At 43.2% G+C, this 15326-nt stretch overlaps 1 protein-coding gene across 1 annotated transcript in view; it reads left to right on the plus strand.

Moving 5' to 3' along the window:
* Nucleotides 1–217: 217 nt before the first annotated feature.
* RASGEF1B (RasGEF domain family member 1B) overlaps nt 218–15326 on the plus strand; it is a 53911-nt gene continuing 38802 nt past the window's right edge. The window contains exon 1 of the mRNA XM_084516750.1: nt 218–372. The gene's annotated coding sequence lies outside the window, so the exon portion shown is untranslated. The remainder of the gene's footprint in view (nt 373–15326) is intronic.

The following is a 15326-nucleotide window of genomic DNA, read 5'->3' on the forward strand; positions in this document are numbered from 1 at the left end:
CCCTGGTGTCTCTGTAACAATGTGCTGTCCTGGCTGCCTAAAATTAACGCAGAGGTATGTTTGTACATGTGCTACTGCCAGAAGGGACGTAGTTCTGCATCTCTTGGTGTTTTTTTCCTGGCTTTGTTTGTCTTCAGTTGTGCTGGGAGAACTGTTGGTGGGACAAAAGGGCGAAATGCTTTGGGAGGCAGACATAAAATCTTTCCCTTTACTTCTTACCAGTACCCAATCTTGACTCCTGCCATGGGCTCCCACGTTGTACCAGCCACAGGCAGGGGTGAGCTGGGCATGAGCTGCAGGGGGAGAAGCTCCTTAAGTTGTCATCTGCCCAGGAGAAGTGGCTCCTGTCTCCTTTCATGAGTTTTGAGGCAGGTTAGTTTTCCCTTCACTTACTGCATGTGCGCAAACGGAAGGTTGCTTTGTATATTATGGCGTTTCTATGCTGAGGGACTACCACTGCCCTCAGGTGAATGAGTGCAGGTTTGCTCTGGTGTGAGTGAGTGGTCAAACAGCCCTGGGAAACAGGACAGCAAGTGTCAAGAAGATTTAATCGTCAGGAGGTGAAACATCTCCTGCTAACGATGCAGACTAATCACCCAGTGCCGCTTTGTGTGCATCAGTGTCAAATGCTCTAATGGGTCTAGTCAGAAAGTATTTCAGTGATTACAAGCTGTTTGTGATTAAAATTAGTACAATTACATGAAAGAAATCGGATTTGTTTAGTTGCCCAGAGACACCTTTTGTGGGAATTAGACCTAAATTTCCTGTATTAAAGGATAAAACAACCCGAAGAGAGTTCATTTGGAAGGTTATGTCAGCATCAGCCCTAGTGAGCCCTGTATTTTCTCTGACAGTCTGTTTGCATCTCTCGTATGTTGTTAAAGAAAACATTTCCCTTTGAAATGCAGACAGACTTCAAAACATGAAAATAATATGCCTGCCAAGAAGAAAGATCATTTTTATTGGTGAAATTAATGGAACAAAGTTAGAGAGCAGAGATGTGCATTTTCCCACTCTAGTACTAGGAATGTGTTTGAGTTTTTTCTGGACAAAAGCAGAACTTAATACTTTCCTCCAACACCCACACACACGTACTGAAAATTGGCAAGTTGATAGCGTCTGGATTGATTCAGAGCAAGAACGCAGAGTTTGAGGGGGTGGTGGTGGCGCATTTCTGCTTAAATTTTTATTTTTATATTTATTTTACATTCCTGCCCAAATTCTAGTGGTGCCATTTAGTGGCCCCATTATATGGCAGCAGCGGATTTACCTCTGAGCCTTGCCCACTTGATGCCAGGCAAGAAGAGTCATAGTAAGAGCCTTGTCTGGACGTTTGTTTTTATCAGCTGTTTTCTAAAACAGCCCTGCAGAGCTTGCTTCTCCCCTTGTCCCTGTACCTGTGGAAGGTACAAGCAAGCTGTGACCTGGCAGGTGAGCAAAGCAGTCTAGAGATTTTCATTCAGGCCAGTCTGAAGGCAGCGTGTCTCTGTGGCATGACGGAGACGATGAGGGAGAACAGACCCTGGTGCTCGGGGATTCTGCTCAATGCAAAAGATACACAGCTACCAGTCTCACTTTGCCTCAATGTTTAGGCAATGCAGGCTCTGTTGACCTCAGTTTGGATTTCCTGCTCTGTAATGTTTTCTTCTTGAAATCCTAGCTCCTGGAATCATAAATTTAAATAAGAATCTCAGTGTATGCAGAACCAAAGTTGTTTTGCTTTGTGTTTCTGAAGCAGCAAGGGCATTAAAAATCTCCAGGCTATTAGCTGTGAAGCTTCAAAAGCACAGAGGTGACTAGATTAATAAGGAAAAGAAAGGTGGTGTTTCTCTCAGGCTCTGGCTTCTGCATCCTGGGAGTCTTCCCTATTCTTTTTAACTGATTAAAGGTAGAATTGTTGTTTGATTCCTGGCTTTATTGTAGTGAGGAATATTTTTATCTGGTTTTAGCTCTCTTTCCACGAGCTGGTATTGTTGCACAGACAGCTTGCCATATGTTTCAGCCTGCAATGCTTTGTTTTTCCCAGAATCTGCTTCTGCTTTAAATTACTGTTTCTGCAAAGTCCTTGGTGATTTTTCAGAAGGCATTCATACTTGCTTTGTAGAAATAATCAGGGAATCAGCTGGGAGACTTCTCAAAACATCTGGACAAATGCAGGATTACTATTTCTCTGAAAGTATAAGTAGGGAAGCTGGGGGCCAAGCATGTGTGTGTGGCCAGGGGAAAGTGGCAGGGGATTGCTTGAGAAGTTGTTTGCAGGGCAAGGGTGCACGCAGTCATGTTTTGATTTATGAATAATCTTGCTGTACACTATGCAATTTGGTAATTCTTATGCATGTTATAGTAACCGGGGCCTTTCCATTGATTTCCACAATGTTATGCAAATTTGTACTAGCTGAAGGTTTGACTCAACAGCTGGAGAACAAAATTCAACTTCACTTAGCTAGGAGATCAGCTGCTAAAAGTTGCTGTTGTACTTTGATCTTGTGAATTAGCTGTTTGATTTTAACTTCACTGAGTTCTCAAAAAAGAAAATAAAAGATTTTATTCATTTTATATATAATCTAAAGTTCAGTTCTCAACTGCTGAAGGAATGTCTCTTGGGAAAGACGGTGTGTTTCTGAAGACCATTCCTGCCCTGTCATCTATGAAATTTGTGCTACCGTGTTTGGTTGAGAATCCTGTCAGTTCAAGATCTTTTAGGATTTTTTTTTTAATTGGAATTTTCTCAGAACAGCAAATGTCTTTGGTGTCATTACGTTTGTGCGCTTCTGCCTTGCGGAGTAGGTGAAAAGGGATAACACATCAAGTCCTCAAGCTCTGCTCTGAGAGCAAAAGGTAAAGCAGCCTGGAAGTTGTTCTTTCTCAAGCCAATGATCCTGTAACAAGTCAATACTTTCAATGTTTTCAATATTCTCAGTATTCACAGCCTAAGGGCATGGCTGGATAAGGTGGCAGTTCTATATTCGGTGACTTGTTACCATGGCAGAGCTGGTTTGAGATCATTATCCACCACGAGAACCCCACTATGGAGCTGGGATCCACTTCCCTGGCTTCAGTGTAATTGCTTCTGCCTTGCACAGTAACATCTTGAAGTTGCAAGGGGGCTGCCAAAGGGTGTTATGTGGGTAGCACATGGTCTCGCATCTGTTTTTCAACCTGCTGAGCTGTGGAAATGCCTCTAGATTGCTCCCCTACCATGGGAGGGATATGCAGAGGTTCAAGATTATGAGCATCCTACTGTGAAGGTGTGACCTAATCAGAGGGATGGATTTTTTAATGCCTCCTGATAAACTCAGTAAGACGAGGAAGGGTTTTCTCCCCCTGGGGAGACGTGCAATTACTCCATTCCCATGGCAACTTCTCTTCAGTGGAATGAGCAGGGCTCTGCAGGATCTAGCAAGTGCTGCAGCATTAGTTTAATAGCCTTTTAATACTGCTTGGCCTAACATCAGCAAAATCATAACTTTACTGTCTTATAAAATAAAAGTTTGCATACTTTAAAAGCTGCTGTAGTGAAAAACGCCAAGTGAATCAGAAAGTAAGCTGACCATTGTAGCAGTATGTAAGAAACACTTGAGTTTTTGTCTTTTGTCAGTGAGACAGAATTGCGTGCAGTGTAAGGGATGCTAGCCTGCCAGCCATTTCAGAAACTTCTTGCTGCTGAGAAGGCAGTGCATGAGCCACATGGGAGTCTTCATTTTTCAACTATTTTAGACCCAAAATGGCACTTCTTCTTGACAGCTCTCCTGCAAGAATGAAATTTCTGCTGTGTTGTGAACGTGAATGGTGCTAAATATTGCCAGCCTCGAAGAAACCTTACCGCTTTCAGAGTTCCTTGGAGTGCTTCATATTTCTACAGGTAGAGCTCTTGTTACTGTACTGTTTGAAGGGAAATTGTTATAACAGTTCATAACATTGTCAGTATATAACACAGAAGCAGAGCTTCCTCTACCTTATAGCTAACTGTGTGCGTTTTAGGGGAAGGGAACTGAACAGGCTTGCATTTCAGCTCTCTCCCATGACTTGGCAGCATCTTTTACTTTAATTCAGAAGACTGGTGAGAAAGGTGATAAGTTGATCCAAAGGTAAAGCAAGCTCCTCTTCATTCTGTATCTTCAAATGCACGCTGACTTTAAAAAAAAAAAAAAAAAAAAAAAAAAAAAAAAGCTTGTATTTGTTGCTGTAATAGTAATAAGTAGAGATGTGTGGTGGTGGTATTGTGTCAAAATACACCACGTTCTGCATAATAGGTCACCTAACCCTAAACACCCCCTATCCAGGTGGTGGGGGGAGAAGACCTTTTGTCCTTCAGCCCCTGAAATAATTTCCAGTGAGATGTTTAGTCTTGCTGGGACCACAAAGAAGGAAGCAAACATTTGTAAAGCTCTGCTCTCAGCATGCTGTGTACTTTAGCAGCTGCCCTTCTACTTAAAGGTGCAGGCAGCAGAGCTGTGAAACTATCAGTGATGCAAAACCAAGATGCAGTTCAGTTAGAAACTCTAAGTGCAGTTCATAAGTGAAAGGCATGGATTTCAAAGTTTCAGCCTTAAGAGTTTCATTTCTCCCTGAAATGCCTGAAAGTCTTCCTCCTGCCTCTCTGTTATCACCATCAGTAAGAGGACTCTGCATGCCCAGTCTCTGTCAGAGCAGGTCTTACCTGCCCTAGCCAAGTTCTTCATGATGACATAAATATGTCCTTGAAACCAAAGTATTTTTGCCAAGTTTTCTTTGCAGAGGAAAGTGGATGGGAAATAAGCATTTACCATTTGTTAGCAAGCCTACACTGCTGTATAATCTCTACATCACAGGAGTCTTTCTCAGAAAACGTCATTGCAAAAAATGCATTTCATTGATCTGTCTGCCCTCAGCCTCTGTACTGCCTTTTGTATCATTTAGCTAGAAGGATAAAATGAAAAGGATTTTTTCCCAATAGGTTCTTGTATTCTGATAACGATTTTCCTTTGCTCTCCCAGTTTCCCCAAAATACCATCTTTCAAAACAAAATATTGCTTGGGAGAAGCTGCAATTTCTTCTGTTTAAACTGTGTTTTGGGAATTTGAGAAGGAAAACAGGCTCAGTGGTTGCCTTTGTGATGAGATTTTTTTTCCTCCTGGTTACTGCCAATACTATCCTTCACTAATCCTAGTAGTAGCCTGCATTTTGTCTGGGACGGTTCTTACCAGCTCTGTAAAGGCCTGATCAATAATCTAATAGTGTCAATGGAAGAAATTCCCTAAGAGTCAAACAAATATCAGCTTCCCTGCCAGGGTTAGGCGTGCACCGCCTGCCGGGTGTGGAGATGCTGCATGCTGCTTGCCTTGGGCTGCAGCTCACCTCTGCCACACTCCTCAGCCAACTTCCCAAACGGGGCAGGAGCTCGCACCAGGAGACAGTCTCTGCTTATCCCCCAGGTGCTCTGCAGCCAAGCTGTGATCTCAAGCAGCTTTCAGGTTGGCCCTGGCTTGTGTCCCACCTAACAGAGGCGGGGACGTTTCAGGGCTGCGCTCAGAAAATGAGAAGCCACCCAGGGTACAAAATCTTTGTTCCCTCTGGCAAGCCTATACTGGAAATCTTCAATACATGGGCATTACTGTCACTCTGCAGCCTTCTGGGTAGCTTTGCTTCCCTTTTAAAACAAACAAACAAAAAAAAAAAGGGCCTCATTGTCCCTGAGGACCTGTTTTATTTGCCAGATGCCTCACAGCAAAGCATGTATTATTTCTTTGTATGAAACGTCTGTTTTTCAGGCTCTGTAGATATATTCAGAGCATACCTATGCAAATGGCTTCCCTTCAGCAGCTTGATCCTGAGCTCTCTGAAGCAAGTGTAAATAAGGGGGGGTCTCTCAGATTCAGGCTCTGTGTAGCAAGACCTGTTTTTCTGCAAGCATTACATACAGCTAGGCCTGACTGTTGGTTCTGAGTTGCGGTCTCCAAAATGTGCCAAACATGGAGGCTGATGTAAATCTTTTTATCTTTTGTTCACAAGCGCTGTTGTGGAAAAACAAGTGGAAAACTTCAGGCTCTTACTTGGTGGTACGGCTCCCCCGCACATACTTGGGTTTGTATGGTGCAAGGACATTGCTCCGAGCAATCTGAAGATTGCTTGATAGCATTTCTTTATTTGTTGCTATACATTTTTAGATTGTATCAAATTCAAAACCTATTTGAAGTTTCTGGTAAGCATTTGGCTCTTCTTTGAAATGCAAAAGGAAAAGTCCATATCATGGCTTCATTCCATAAAAGCTAGCAACAGTCCTCGTGAGGCTCAGGGGCAAATGCACATGGAAACACAGACACTTTTGGGATAACCTCCCTCATTTCAGCCAGTGCAGAAGTGCCTGCTGACTTCTGTGTTTGGAGATGATTTAAAAAAAAAAAAAAGTTATTAAAGAAAATTAGTAGCGGATATTCCGGCAGTTGTGAAGAATTCTCAGTAAGGTAGTACTCTGAAATGAGAAAGCTTTCGTATTAAACCAGCTGGGTGACTTCTGTTTGTGTGTGAGTGTCAGAATTGTGAACAACTGACAAACCATTTCCAGTGGTTTGGTTCTAAAAATGTGTGCGAGTCTGAGATTTCCCCGCTATCAGCATTAGGCATGTGGTTGCAAAGGAAAGTGACTTAAAATACAGCCAACGTAAATCAAAATCGGAAGTCGAAGAGAACATCTGCTTTTTGCTTTTATCATGTGACAGTCTTTTTTATGGACTTCCTCAAACCGTAGTCTTGAGTCTCAGCTATCCCTAGACCACTTTAATGGTAGATCAACTCCATGTTTCAGCAAAAAGAACAACAAAGGAAAAAATGAGTTTTCAATCCACACTTCTCTGAATTGGTTATATCTTTGTTAGTTTTCAGTGGCAGAACTGAAAGCAGAGTTTTGCATGAGTTCATTTTTTTTTTTGTCTTCTTATCTATTTACAGTGAAAGTAGTAAGAGTAACCTTTATCTCTCCCTATCCCGTGTGCTTTCATGTTATTGTGACTCATGGATCAGATACATGGGGCAAAGATTGGAAGAAATGATTAATAGTATGAAATTACTTGAACGTCTGACGCTTCTAAGGCAGTGTACGTGAATGGTCTTGTGGAACTGAATTATCTGCAGGTGTAGGATTTGCTCTTATTGTAGCGCATGCAATCTGAGTGTGGTCTCTGGCTTGGCTCTGCCGTGAAGAAGAAGAAAAAAAATCCAGAGGGCACAAACAGGCCCACTAATAGAAAAGGTTTGCAGGTTGGTCACTGCCGTCCGTCAGGATCCCTGTGTAGTGTGAATACAGCTGCTGTGCAGCTCTGTGTTGTGCAGGATGAGGGCCCTGCCTCCAGGGTTAACTTCTGAGAAGTTCACATGTGTGAACTTATGAGCTAATGCTCTGTTGAAAAAAATGATTTTAAGGACAAATAGATAGTTCTGAGCAGCATGCTTACATCTGTTTGTAAATAGCCCCTTACATGCAAACTTCTGGAGCGTACTGTTAGTTGATGTGCTTTTTTTCTTGCCTCTGAGACGTGCCTTTTGCGAAACCTGAAAACCTCATTTCACTGGCAACTTTCATCACAGATTTGGAGTGATGTTGTACTCAAGTGTGCTGATGAACTGGGTCAGTGAGCGCCTCTAACACTCTGTGGTTAGGCCAGCATGCATTGCCTTTAGGACTTCCAGGGGCAGATGGTTGGCTTTAATGCAGTTATGCTTTCATTGACTGTTCACATGAGGATGGGCCAGGGGTGAAGATCCCTTATTAGAAGCTTCGCTGGTCCCCCTGTTGCTTACCAAAATTTTTAACAGCTGCTCCAGACACTCCAGCTAAATGTAGGCAGATGAGACTGCGTGACTTATCCTAATATGTGAATGCAGGCCCATGGTGGCTCTGGTTGCCAGCAGCTATTTTCTTAGGAAGTTCTTGTTGCTTATAGTTTATTTGTCTTTAAGTACAATGTTTGAGTCCCAAATTGTAATTGGTGATAAGAGCTACAGAGATAAAGGTCTTTGAGTATGTCTTCCTTGTGGTTGCTCAATGGAGTACACTGCAGATGACATAAAATGAAGAGTGGTTTCCTGGTGAGGAGACCCCTCCATGACTCCGCAGCTGGAACTCCTGCAGTGAACTCCAACAAACTTGCTGATCCCTGGAGTGACCTAGCTCTGCTCCAGAAGGAAAATATCAACAGCAAGGGACTGTATAGCTAGAAAAAGCTCCATGATGATGCTGGTAATGCAATGAATTCAAAATGCAAGTGATGGGGGGAGAATAAATATCCCTGCAGTAAGGATGCAGAATGTGATTTTTGGAGTTATGTAACTTAGTTTGCATTTTTGACTACTCACTTCTGAGCTAACTTGATTTTCTAATGAACTTTGCATTATTTGCAGTCTGTTCAGTGGTCTGTGCTTGGAGGTAAGATAAACGTGGAAATCTGGAAAAAGAAGTACCTGCCTTTGGAGTAATACATAGATGAAAAAGACTGCCTGCCCTGCAGATCTGCTGGGAAGGAAAGCCTGGGAACTACCAAGTGTAGCAGGAATGAGAACTAAAGAATGCAGTTTCCAGGCTGGGTATTTTCTGTTTGATCACTGGATTTACCTGCCTGTAAGCCAAGTGGATCTAAGAGGAATCTGTAAAGAGAATATTCTGAATCTATACAGAGGGTTTGTAGCTATAAGATGAGTTCTTCAGGCTGCCATTTTGCTGTTTGAATCCGTCCCTTCGAAGCTGAGGATCCAAAATGCAGTTGCCTCCAGCTCACGGATGAGTGCCAAGATCTCTGAAGCCTCCTCAGGCAGTTGCCTGCTTTTGCTAAATGAACGTTTGCAGTCGAACTCTGGAGTTTGTAACAGGAGGAGTCAAGAGCCCACAAGTTTAGATGTGTGCTGTAGTCCTAAACAGCATTGGAGAGTTTTGAATGTATACACAGCAGTTAATTCATGAATTTACCCTTTAAACTTTTGGAAGTCTCATGCACGCTCAGAGGTCTTGTGATGGTAACGGCCGCACAAAACAAAGGGAACTTGTGCGTTGGCACAGACGCCTTACCCTGTAATATCCAGCTAGACTCAGCTGCAAGAGTGAAGCCAGCGTCTGCAAACCCTGCTGACTTCTTTGCAGGCCATTTTACTGGCAGAGGCGATAGAAAGAAGCAGCTGGGCTTGGCTGAGGAGCTTGCTAAAGCACACGGTGAGATGCCACGCAGGTTGCCCAGTGAGCCCACGGGCCTGCCACGTCAGCAGCCTGTGCTCTGTGATTCCCTGCCCCCTGCCAGGGTGAGCTGACTGAGAGAAAGCACACAGGGCAAAGGCAGGAGTAAGACTTTTTAGTGTAATTTATAAGCCTGTGCATGACAATCTGTATCCGACCCGTATTTTAATAGATGGAGTTTTAAAGTCTCAGAGGGAAATGTGGTTGTTGGGCAGGAATGATCTTTGTCAGGGAGAATTTGGAAAGCTGTTTCTGTGCTATCTAGCAATGTTTTCTGCCTTTCTATGGAGCAAATGCATTTCGTAAGTGGCGTTATTTCCTCAGTTCCTCTTTGTACCATGAAAAGTTACTTGTGGTAAAGGCAGCTGGCGTGGGATTTTGCGGGGTAATTTGGAGACAATTGGTGATTGAAGGCTGGATAAAAATTGAGCTGCCCTTACTTCAGGGGAAAGCATAATTCACCTTGGGGCTGCAAGGCTGGGAGGTGCTGAGATGGAACAAAACAGAAGCCCTCGGAGCCCGCGGCTCTGGGCATTATTTCTGCTGAAGCAGGTTGGTCTCCCGCGTGTTGTTCCATTTCCCATGTGTCCAGATCAGCCCTTGGGCTCTGCGGAAGGAACTGGCATTAGCTCAAGAACAGTACTGATGCCTGGGGTTGGGCGGGATGTCTGCAGTCCTGTAAAGCATTAAGGACTGCTCTTCGAGCCATTAAGCCCCACCGCAGCTCACATCCTGGGAGCACAATTTGCAGCATGGCGGGGTGTGCGCTGTTCTGTCTGGGTCTGGGTTGCAGTCATCAAACTTTCCCTTTGTGCCCACAACGCAGACAGCGTGGAGGGAATTATTAAACCCAAGGAAGTCAGCGATGAGGAGGGAGGCGAGCTTTCAAAGGAAGTGTGCGGTGGGGTGGTAAAACTCGAGCAAAGCAAGTATGCGATATCCAAAAAGGATCAGGCTGCTGATTGGATCCACATGTCACAACAAAGTGCAAGGGGAAGACATAACTAGCACAAATATGGGCAGACTGAGCTACGGCGCTGGGAGACCCAGCATGTCTTTGACACAGCCTCATCTCAGAAATGGGAATTTAGCTCCATCTCCCTGGGAGCTCTCACGAGCTGCTCTGAAGCCTTCATAGGATCCTTTAGGCAGAAGCCTTTTCCAGTGTGTTCTGCAGAGTGCAGGCAGTTGTAGTTTGGGAAAGATAACGGACAGGCACAGACTGTACCTCTCTCGCGTTTAGTTAGGATTCAACTGCTTGCTGTTGATGCTTTTCCTTGCTTTTAATCTGTCTTTACTCCTGCTGGGCTATACATTGTCTCAGGAAGTAGCTGGAGAAGGTGATCCCATCAGAAGCAGAGAAATCATCTTTTCTACTCAGCAGTAAAACTTTAGCCTGGCGTTCAAGACTTCCATTCTTGAACATCAGCGGTAAAGCCTCTGCACCTTTTTTTTTGTAGGTGCCTATGCTACAAAAAAAAAGTTAGCTCAATTTTAAGGCACTTAAAAGTGCCACATAGGAAAAGATTTAAGATTTTGAAGTTGCTTCTATTAGTATTGAAAAAACCCTAGCCTAATTTGTGAATTGGTTGCACGACTTATACACTCAAGTATCTGTGCAACGTGAAATTTGTTTGTCCTTACTATTATCACCAAAAACAATTACTATGAATGAAAATGTTTCTAAGTACTCAGTACTAAGTTTCTAAGTTGCTCAGTTAAAGCAAGCTGCGAAAAATACCAGCAAACAAATAGTTTTTTGAGAATGCTCACTTCTGGAGAAGCTGTCATATTTCAATGAAAAAACCTTCAGAGGAAGTCCACCAGATATAGTTCCCTATGTTTGCTGGAGAATAACAAGATTTCTTCTGCTTCTGAAATAGTAGCCGAGCCACCATTCATGTCCTAAAAGAAAGAAGCATGATGACAACAGTAAAATAATAATTAGTATAATGCTGGATTTCCCATCAGCATAGCTATTCTAGACCTCACAAATGACAAAATGTCAATTACAAGGATGCCGCCTTTTCCTGAATTATTTTCTAAACCCCAGCGTGGTAAATTCTTTAAATTAGTGCAATACTTCAGTTGAAAGCACTGTAAGAGATGGGAAATTTCCACACTTCATGCTAAGTATCTCAGTAATAAAAGTAATAGCCATCGTTATTGCAATGCCACAAACAAGGGGGGGAGAAAGCAATCTCATAATTACAGCAAGCCTTTTCTGAAAGTGTCTGTCAGGGTGAATTCTAATGCTGGCATAAACAGCAGTAAATTATTGTCCATGGGTTAGAAATCTCTACAATTAAAAAGGCACATGAGAACTAATAGAGAAAAAGATCTTTGGGAGGGCCAAGCAAAACCCTTCCGGTCTTCCTGACCTGCTCTGCTCCAGCAACAGCTTCCAAGCAGGAGCTGGTTCTCAGCTAGAAACCCCCTGATGATCCGAGCAAATGTTGTGACTTGCCAACTACTGAATTTAAAATGAAGAGCCCTTCCATTGTGTTGCCTCATTTTTTCTTCTTGTATCTTTTTTGCCTTCCAAGAAAATAATGAAATGCCAGGAAAGTAATTTTCAAGAATTTACCGGCAGCTATTCCACAGATGTTCCTTAATAGCACGTGGTGATGAAGGAAGAAAGGTCAGGGAAGGATATTGAGAGAATCACGTTATCCAGGGCAGTATGGTAAACTCACATACTCGATGCAAGCCAGAGCTAGAAATAGACACAAAGCATGAAGGAGAAAGAAAACTACCAGAAATCTTGTCTGCCTTCTGAAGGTAATAAATTAGTCATCATCAGGTGTTCTTACATGTATAGAACCTCGGCTTCAGCTAGGCTGTCGTGTTCAGCGCTTTTTGGTCTTTGACCCTGTTTGTTTGTTGCTGGAAGGGAAGATGACCCGGTGGTTAGCAAGTTGGCCTCAGAGCTGGAACACCGGAGTTTAAAAATGCCTAAATGAATCACTGTTGTTTTTCTGGTAAGGACATCTGGTTCTGAGAGCTCCAGCTACGAGGGTGTCCTTGGGAAGCAAGCAGACACCCTCAGTGACTGCTGCTACCAGCACCATCCACCCCAAGAGGGATGTGGGTGTCAAGGGCTTCTTTCCCCTCCAGATTAGTTTCTGACTGCAGTCAGAATCTCCAAAGAAAAAATCTCCAAAGAGTGTTTGGAGAGGTGGACTGGTTAACACGCTGGATCTGGGACCAGTTGAATTAAACTTTATCATTTATTTCCCATTTTTTTGAGTAGTGCACTGTAGGAAGCAACAGCCCTCTGCTTCACACTGGTATTTTCGTTTCCCATTTGAAGCGCATCTTTTGATACTTCAGAGGGGCCATATAGAAAGATATGTTTGGAAGGCTTCGACAAGAAAGGAAGCAGCTGTGTATCACCATATGAAATGACTTTTATATTCTCCAGTAAAGATTATGCTTACTGTGGAGTAAAATTGTCGAACAAATTCAGGCAGACGCTAGTGGCAGTGCTCCTTTGAGGATTTTGTTGCTTCTGATGAATGAAGCACAACCCTTTAGGCTTTCTGGGTTACCTCTGCTGGGTCTGATCATGTTTAAAGCCCCTTACTGCCTGATCCTAAGGTGAGTAGAGCAGACTGGAACAATGCCCCTGAACCATAGGTGACAAAAAAGCCACCTCTGTAGTGGTTGGTGATGGGAGCATTGCCTTGTGTGCTGCAGTTAAATCAAGCACAGCTCTTTTGATGAAACATGGAGTAAGGTTTCTCTTCTTTCCATAGAAGAACACACAAGAAGTCTCATGGTAACTAAGACCAGCTGCTGGAGTCATGAATTTTTATGAAGGGCTTTCTGGCAGACACATTAAATAATGCCTTTAGTCCACATATTGGCTCTCTGAAGTAATTTTTCTATCACCGGCTCTGCAGATGGGTGATTTGTTGCAGCACAGGCTGCAATTTAAAGTTATTGGTCCCTACAACAAAAGGCTCTTATACTTGTCAATGTTGTCGCATTTGCAGTTTCGCTTCCGCTCAGGATGATGCTAGTAAATAGAAGAATTATTGAAGGGAGAGGAAGAGGGAGATATTCTTTCACCCCCTGAGGACTCACTTTATATTTACCACTTTTAGCGCCAGTTGAATTTATTTACATTTTGGTACTGGGTCTGGCTTCCAGGCTATCGGAATTGTTCACACACGTGGCTTCTCTCAAACGAGCATCACCAGAGCACACCCTTCAAGGACTGATATTTCAGAAGTTGGGCCTGCAACAATATAATATTTATTTCCCAAATGGGCCCTCGTGGCTCCATTGAGCAGTATCTCACCTGCACGCCTTCAAGGCTTGTGAAGGAAAAACTTCCAAGTTCTGTAGCACAGAGGTTGCATGTTGGTAAAGGAAAGCAGAATCTATTCTGTGAAATGCAGTGGAGGTCTGTTGGGAAAGACTATTGGAAAGAAATCCCTATTGCTTGAACCCAGTGGGTTCATCTTATTACAGACGTGTTACGGTAAGACTTTCAGATGAGTCTGGCAAATTCTTCTCCATGGTATCTCTTGAAAAATAAATTCCAGTTTTCACCTCAGACTTGATGGTGTTCTAGAACACCAGAACCCGGGGAGAAGGTCCTTCTCTGGTCAAGTTCAGTAACTAAAACTAGTGGGGTGATCACCTACTGCTGATTTAGCCACCACCTCTCCTTGCTACCGTGTTTCAAGAGGCTGGGTCCTGTTGGTACTTGGCAGCTCAAGCTGGTGCTCTGAAATCTGGTGGTTGCCGTTGTAAATGATGCTCATAAACATTCTGCTAACTGTTGGGAGCTGGATTGGCGGAAGTGTTTTTTATTTCTGGTTTTATTTTTTGTCGCCATGCTCTGGGTGTGCATGATAACAACCTTTCTATTTGGAGACAGGGCTTGTCCAGTAGCTACATGGAAAGATGCTGGCTTTGCAGTGACTGAATGAGGAAAAGACCATTGCTGCTTGCCCTGTAGTTCATTATAGCCATCAGTGCCCATTGCAATGTTAACTCCAAGGTTTCACAAAGCTTCTTTCCCTTTGCCTGTGTTTCCTGGCAGCCGCATAGCTTTCAGTTTTGTATTTCTGCAGCTCTGATTTATATCTGTTGGGAGGGGGATGGAGAAGGCCCGTGATGGTTCGAAAACTGGAGTCCATTGATCTGTCATTTACTCTGGAAAAACAGTGTCATCACCTACCTGCCTTTGCTTTTGAAGCCACACAGTGCAGGCTTGGAGTTTTTACATGTAAGAGACTTTTAACAGACAGAAATGCACGTGGATTTCATACTGTTCCTTGCTGGCATTCCCCCTGTTTGATTACAGCACAGCTGTACAGAGCTTAAACTGTAATGAAACGGATTAGTGAAAACTGCACGTAATGACCTCTGATTTCCTCTTACAGACTGCAGTCCCCCTTAATTAGCTGCTATAGCCTCAAGTTCTGTTGTTGCTTTTGTGGCTGGAGTTTATTTTATCCAAGTCAGTCCTTGTTTATTCAAATGCCTTCCCTCCTTCTTCCAAAGCATAATATTTGAGGGAATTTCTTATGAGGTAGGAACTTTCTTAGGGCTGCCTTACAATGCATTTAAGGCTAACATCTGATCTGTGTGAGCAAGTGACATGAGACAAGGCCTGTATGGCCCTGCAGGACATACACAGGCTGAGGAAGAAAATAGAAGGAGCTCGTGGAAGCCAGTGTTGGCTGTCAGCAAAAGCAAAAACCCCTTTGGCTTTGATCATGCTCTTTTGTTTGCCAAGAGAGGCAGAAACTTCTGCATGACTATACAGAATGCCACCTGCTCATTTGGCATTGTGGGTTGTCTGAGCTTACTGTTAAACTAATCCTGTCCTCAAAGGGTGGTTATTAATTTTGCAGTAGGATGTGCACTTTTACATTGATTATTCTCAGCAATCTTTATCTATTTTTTAATCTGAATTTAGCCAAGTAAAAGGAAGGAAAAAGGAAGGTGCAGGCCTGGCTCTGAGTACAATAACGCGTGCTCACTCCTCAGAAGTAAATAAATTTGTACTGATATATCCCAGTTTGATTATTTGGCAAATGGGTAAAAATTGAGGTGTTACTGAATTTCTCTAGCTGGAAGCAAATGGAAATCATTTTGTTCAAGTATT

This window comes from Aythya ferina (assembly GCF_964211825.1).
Source record: "Aythya ferina genome assembly, chromosome: 4".
NCBI lineage: Eukaryota > Metazoa > Chordata > Aves > Anseriformes > Anatidae > Aythya > Aythya ferina.